Here is a 7,707-nt window from a genome sequence, read left to right on the forward strand (position 1 = left end):
TTCGCACTCGTCTGACTTGCGCTTGACACTGAAGTAAAGCTGGAGCGTGCATCTGAAACATCTCACGTTAGATGTGGTCATAAAGACATTCTGCTTTTAAATAAACTATGGTTCTTGTCACGAAAAAAGAGACAGAAGCACCAGTTGTGAGTGGGGAGGCCAACCGTAGCCTGCGTTAATAACATTAAATATGTTTTCGCGTTAAAATTAAAACATTTATCGCCTGCGTTAACATGCTAATTTTGACAGCACTAGTGAATTTATTTTTAGATTTTATGTGAAAAAAAATTATATATTATTATTTCATAAATTAACGCAATTAACACATCATCGGTTTTTCCTTTCCTGAAATAGCTATACTAATGTATTTTTTTCCTACATTTAGTTTTACAGTAAAGTGTTACAGTGGTTTTGTATATTTATTTTTGTATTGTATATTGAGATCCGGCAGAATGATATGCAAAGTTGTAGGTGCTACACACATCGTGAAACAACTCAAGGTTTGGAGACAAGGTTCTCTTATCGTTATGATATCTTTTCTTTAGTTCTTGTTGTTAGGAAGTATTAGTAATGTTAAGTATTAATTGTACTTCCTTTTTAATAATTCACCATGACTGGCCATGAGTGAAATGTAAACTTTGACTGCCATATGTTTATATTTAGCATTTCTGATGTTAGAAATCCAAGCATTTCAGAACAAAGTGCTTTTGCAGCTTAGCCTCTTTAAAAGTGTATTTATTTTTAAGGAAGACTGTTTCTGTTCTGGAAGTTTCTGTAAGGTTACAGTATTTCTAAAGAAAAAATATATCTCATAATCCCATCTCTATTTAAAAAAAGATCTCCCATCACTTTGAACTTGCATTAGGTGTGTTTAGGTGACTCATTTATGTGTTGAACAACATCCTGGCTGGACTGAAAGGTCATCAGCCTCTTCATAAAGGTTTATGTTTCTGTGACTGTAGCTTCCTTTGTGCAGTACAAACAGTGAAATATTGTTGTACGAACGTGTTCAAGCATTTGGATCACAAGCTGTGTGTGGGGCATGGACAAGTATGCTTGTGTGACCTCTGACCTGTCTTCCTCTCTCAGTACACATCTAAAGGAAGTTCCGCCTGCGGTTAGCCCACACAGACAGGAAATCATGTAGTGCAGAGGGAAGTTGTAGAGCTGTAAAGTTGTTGTAGATGTTATGACCTCTTTGACCTCCACTCATGATGCAAATTTCCTTTATTGGAAAACACAGCTACAGCTAAAAGCATGTGTGTGTGTGTTTATGCGTAAAGCAAAAGAACGGATCCAATGCATCCATTTGTGTATGCATGTGTCCCCTTTACTCTTAGACACCTGCATGCACTCCAAACAGTTTCTCCACAAGCCGATTGCTGCGGGGACACTTGTCTTCCTCTGTAAACAGACACAGGCATGATAGAGGACACGGCTGAGCCCATGTTTGAGCTGAAAAGTACAGCTCTGTGTTGGTGTGTGTACAACACACGTCAGGCCTCTAGTACTCTCTAACAAAGCGCCTGTTTACTCTTCCGTAGTCACCAGTGTAAATACACACAGAGAATTGGAAGCCAGTTGTGCTTGGCATTGTAAAAAGCACATGAGGAACAGAGCTGGGATTTTTCACAGGCCTTGGCCTTCTCCAAAAAGAAAATCAGGATTTGCCTGATCACTACTAAGTGATCACTTAAAATACAAAATCAGTGGATGCTGAGCACAAAAGCTTGCATATATATTGCAAGATTCATTCAGAAGTTTTCATGGAACGTCTAAAGATGGTTTGGTCCTACTCACTCTATTTTCTGTCAGCCTTTGGGACAATATTTGATTTCTTTCAGGGTGATTCAGTGATAATCAATAGGGACCATATAGTGATATGATATTATGTTGATATTTAGGTCATAATAATATGATATTGCAATTATTTTTGTCTATGCAGTAGTTTAAAACTTTGGGGTCAAGATTTAAAAATAAATAAATTAAGAAATTAATACTTTTGTTCATGAAAAATGAATGAAATCGATCATAAATGACAATAAAGACATTTATGATGCTAAAAAAAAACATTCTATTTATTAAAAAATCCTGGAAAATGTATCACAGTTTTGGTGATAATGATAAGAAATAATTCTGGTGTAGCAAATCAGCATATAAGAATGATTTCTAAAGGATCATGTGACACGGCTGCTGATAATTCAGCTTTTCTCATCACAGGAATAAATTACATAAAAAAAAAACAGTTATTTTAAATTCTAATAATATTTCACAATATTAAAATATATTTTTTTTTTTTTGAGTTCAGTTTGCCAAGAGACTTTCATTTCCATCCATTGTAATTCAAAAACCTAATATATTGCAGTCTTTTGGCTCTTTATTTCTCATAAATCTGCACTGCATCAGTGTTTTACATGGTTTTATTCTTAGCTCACTCTTTGATTAAATAGAAATGATTGTGTGTTGAATTAATGTCACAGCATGTTGCCCTTTTTCAGAGACTTTTAGAGAATAGTGGTCCCTCAGTCCCAAAAATATAAATGTGAGAAATATTAAAATGAATATCGAAATAAATATATTGATTCTTGCTTTGGAAATATTATAACTTCTGGGGTAATATATCATGATATTTTACTATATCGATTTTTTTTCCCCTAAGCTAAACTGTGTGTACTCAGATGGCTTTTAGATTCACCCTTTCAAGTTCATGTTCAAATATATTGTTTCTGGTAGTTGAAATTTATGCAAATCTAATTTCACATCCACTAGGGTGCACTTTGTGGAAAGGACTTTTCATGTGGCAACACATTACAATAAGGTTCCATTAATTACTGCTAAATAAATATGCTATTGCTTATTGTTAATTCATATTTGTTCATAATACATAACAAATATTAATTATTATTACTTTATGCAGTTATGTTTTTCACTTGTGACCGAAGTCATGTGATCATCTAGTCAACACAGAAATAATCGACTAGTCGGTTCAACCCTAAGACTTATCAAAAAAAATATATATATATAAATTCCTTCTCTCTAAGTACAATATTGAGTGAATCACATCATCTGTCATCAGGCGACAGATTGTCCCACACTCCTCTTCCAAATTCCCTCCTGAGCATCTCTCTCAATATGGCCAGTGCCACCGTATTCCCTGTGTCCCCCTCCCAGTAGACCTGCCCCACTCCGGCTCTCTTCAGTACCTGAACTCTCTCACCCGAGCGGCCGTCGGGCTAATTGCGGCAAACACGCTTGTGAATGTATACGCAGTCATTACTGCTCACAGTGTGTGAAAACAGCAGAGGCCACATAAAGACACACTCATTATGAAAAATGAGGCTCTTGAGTGAATTACATCGATGCGTTTGTGTGTCTTGTAGGTTGCGGCGTCCCCTGCGAGGTGCCTCGATGAAGGGCGTAGGCAGGGACGGAGATCCCTAATCAACACAGCAATCGCATTTCCATATAAACAACCCAAAGCTCGTCTACATACAATCCAATTCCATATGATGTGGGCTTGCCGTCAGGGCTTGTAATTGCTTCAGTTCGCCAAGTGTTCGAATAGGGCAGAAGAGGACGAGAGAGGCCTCTGGAGAAATGGAGGAATAGTCCAAGCGAGAGATTTTTCAATGACCTGAGCTCTCCAGCGATCTAGTATCTGAACACACTAAATCAATGCTCAGTCATACAGCGATAACAAGCCTCTTTTTATTTACACAGTAATGGCTATGAATAACGTAGCAACATTTAATGTGGCATGAAAGTTTTTAGTGCTCATCTGATGTTTCGTGCGACTCGCACAAAACCGTACAATAGAGTACAGTTTCCTTACTGTTCAAAAGTTTGGGTCTGTAAGATTTTTATTTTAAAGAAGCTGCATTTATTTGATTGAATATACAGTTAAAATGTTAATAATGTTTTCTAATTTGAAATATATTATTTGAATAATTTATTCCTGTGATGGCCATGAATATTAGTAGCCATTACTCCAATCTTCAGTCACATGGTCCTTTAGAATTCTTTTTAATATGCTGTTTTGCTGCATTTTTTTTTTGTTTTTTGTTTTTTGTTTGATGAATAGAAAGTTCAGAAGGTCAGCATTTTCTAACATGCATTGTTCACTTTTGATCATTTTAATGCATCCTTGTGAATATTTTAATGCATTATGCGTAAGTTTTAATCTCAAAAGCATCTTTTTTGAAGCATAAAAACATCAGTTCCCATTTATTGTGCATGTATGGAAAATAGCAGAGAGCACACTTTTCAGAATATATATTTTTATGTTTCATAGAACAAAGGATGCCATTCAGGCTTGCAGTGACACAATAGAAAATTCATTTTTGGGTGATCTGTTCCTTTAAGAGCAGTTTCCAGGAACCAGCCTCATTCCACAGATCGATTGGTCTTCAGGCGCTCCCTTCTGCATGTCAGGCAGACCATGTGATCTCCTTCATCAATGCAAGAGCTTTAAATAATGAGAATCATACATAAACATCACCTGCTCTATTCATCTCAGGTGAGAGAAAACCTCTCTCGCTCTCATTCTCATTCTCTTGCCCCCTTTGGGACTTCTCTCTTCCTGTGGGTTAAAGTAATGCCTGGTCCTTTGGGTTTCCTTCTCCTTGAGATGAACAGAAGGAGAGGAGGGGAACAGGTACTAGCATTATTCTCAGCTTTTCGCCGGTAATGCTGAACCTGGGCCAATTAGGTGGATTAAAACCAACAAAACACCTCCATTAGTGGGAGGTATTGTTACATGCTTGCTGATCATTTAAAGTAAACTCCTGAGTGCCTCCTGGAATTCTCCCCCGGAATCTGTTTCCCTTTCATCTCGCTGGTCTTGTGTTCTCAGCAAAGCAACCAGAACTCAGGTTGGCGCCATGCATTTTTCAGAAACGTAGATTATAACTGTGCAATTAAATCTTTAATAGCGTCTAGTCAAGGCTTCAATGGTGAAAAATTGGATTTGTATCTGTTTACATTGCAGAAACTGCAGAAACATCATAGGTTTCTGAAGCCATGGACTGTAGTTGAACCTCAGTCTAATAGGAAATGAGTTTGAGTTCATAGAGCCAAACAAGAAGTAGCATCTAGTATTTGAACTTTCTCATGGAGCTCTTGAGTATTATATATAGAGTTCAAACATTTGGGGTCAGTTTCTGAAATTGATAAAAAAAGAAGGCTTTTATGCACATCATGCACATCGTTTGCAGTCATTTAAAATGATAATATATTTTAAAATGTAGATTATTCCTGTGATGGTAAAGCTGAATTTTCAGCAGCCATAAAACAGTTGTGCTGCTTAAAACTTTTCTTTAAACTAATAGAAATAGAATCTTTTAATGTCACCTTTTTATTGTCACTTTTGAGCAATTTAATTATTCTTTTTGCTGAATAAAAGTAATTTCTTTCAGGAAAAAAAATATATAAAATATTCAGTCCCCACATTTTTGAGAAGCTCTTTGTAGAAATTGCTTTTGTTTGACATATTCGTATTGAATGTTTGAGTGGGACAGATCGAAGGCTGCATCCTTGATTTGCTTGTTTGTTTCTTAAATAGCCAATAGGTGTTAGTTTATCACAGTATATACAACATTATAGTCATTTACAGGGCCATTATGGGGCGGGAAATTCTTATTGTAGACAGCATTTCATTGGACACAAGTTTGTAGTTCATGATGGGTTCAAAAAAATTATCAGGATTTTTCCCAAAAGAGAAAGGCTCTAGTGCACTATGTATATACTAGTGCACTAGCATATACATATCCTCAAACCCAACAGCACATGTAAATAGTGCAGTACACCTGAAAAAAGAAAAAAGAAAACACCATCTAGGTCTCTTCCTCTTGAGCATATCATTTATAATTACACGGGTGTTTTGTAACTAGAAGCATTTGTTTTTAATTTAGTTGTTTTAGTAGTGTTGGTCGATGACTCTCTTCACTTTCGCTTTCGAGCTCTGAAACTGAACATATTGAGAGCTCTCATCAACAATTGAATAGCTGAAAAGGAATTAACCTCTAAGTAGTGCTCCGTACATTTGCAGAGTGTGTTCCCGTATCAAAGAGCATATTTAATAGAGCGCTGCTGCGTGGAGAGCACCAACGGAGTGTTAAATAAGCCGAGAGCTGGAAGTGAAGGGCAGAGGTGATATCCTCTCTAAAGGTCTCTATCAGCCAGAGCAAACCGTCCACACACACTCTAGAGAGACATACAAACGTTCTGCATCGGCGGCTCGGATCGTCACATGTGAACACAATGGGTGCGGGAAGTTTGTTTGTGTCATACCCAGGAGACATAGGGTGAGCGATATGGAATGCATGTGTGTGTATATGCGAGTGTGTGCGTGTGCGCGTCCCTGGGGTTGGGGGGCCGTGCCGTGATGGTCCAGATGGGACAACATATGACACGTGAGGGTGTGGGGACACTGAGGCTCTCTCCGTCCATCTGGACTCCCCTCTGATCCGCCCTGCCTCCCTCTGCCGTGTGTGTTTGTTTGTGTGTGTGTCTGTTTGTTTGTATATCTGTGAGTAAGGGCTAGCCTTTCGCTCCTGCGTGGCTGTTTGTTTTGTGCAACGAGAGCTAAAAAGTTTATTATTCTGTCATATTAAGCGGTTCTTGCTAAGGTAAATATCACTTTTGCTCAAACCTTTAAGGAGGAAACTTTGGTGCACAATAGCCGGGTTTCCATCCAAAGTTGCAAATTAAATGTATGTGCAAAATTGGAATATCGCATAAAACATTTGCAAATAAGCACTGTTTCTGTTCAACGAGTCAAAGAGCCACTGAATATAATAATTTTCATGTAAATTACTTATATTAAACAAAATAAATGCGGTCATTGCTTTCGGAGGTGGATGCCTGCTGTTTGAGAACGCAGTCGTGTAAAACGATTCTGGGAGGCTATTATACAGAAACTCTTTGATGACAGACTTTGCTCAGGCATTTCAGAATGACCATAACATTTCGGATGCTGTGGAATGAGATCGGTCCGCTAGTTAGTTGGGTTATGCCTTTCCAAAGCAAAGACAAATGAATTTTTTGATGCTAATAGAGGAATTTATTCTGCAAAGGCGTTTCCATCTTCTATTATTCGCATTAACTCTTTTTCGCACAAGTCAAAAACCACGTAAGTGTGAAAACTTTGTGTGAATTTTTATTCGAAATTTGATGTTTCCGTCATTTGTTTCTGATGCGATACTTCAAAATGCGCATTAAAACTGGGAGATGAAAACTTTTATTAATACATAAAAGACACCTTAAATCATGTGGCTTAAGAAGCTTCTAAACTTAGACTTACAACTTTATCTGGAGGAGTACAAACAATTTATTTACTGACAAAGCATTTATTAATGCCTTACTCTGCGCGACCATATTTTAGATAATTTAATGCCCCAAACCTTAACTTAACAACTATCTTACTAACTATTAGTAAACAGCAAATTAGGAGTTTATTGAGGCAAAAGTCATTGTTATTAAGAATGTGTTCCCTGATGTAAAGTGTTACCAAGTGACCACCTACAACACATAATCGATCACATTATGTCCGAGAAACTACTTAGAACACCTCTAGAATGGACGTGTTAGGGGCGTTATACAGTATATTTAAACTGTACCTGCCTTTTTTATTCATATCCATATACACTAATGTTTAAAAGTTTGGGATTAGTAATATAAATATATATCTATTTTATTAATGTATACTTT

Source organism: Carassius auratus, chromosome 4, assembly GCF_003368295.1.
Source record: "Carassius auratus strain Wakin chromosome 4, ASM336829v1, whole genome shotgun sequence".
NCBI classification, from domain to species: domain Eukaryota; kingdom Metazoa; phylum Chordata; class Actinopteri; order Cypriniformes; family Cyprinidae; genus Carassius; species Carassius auratus.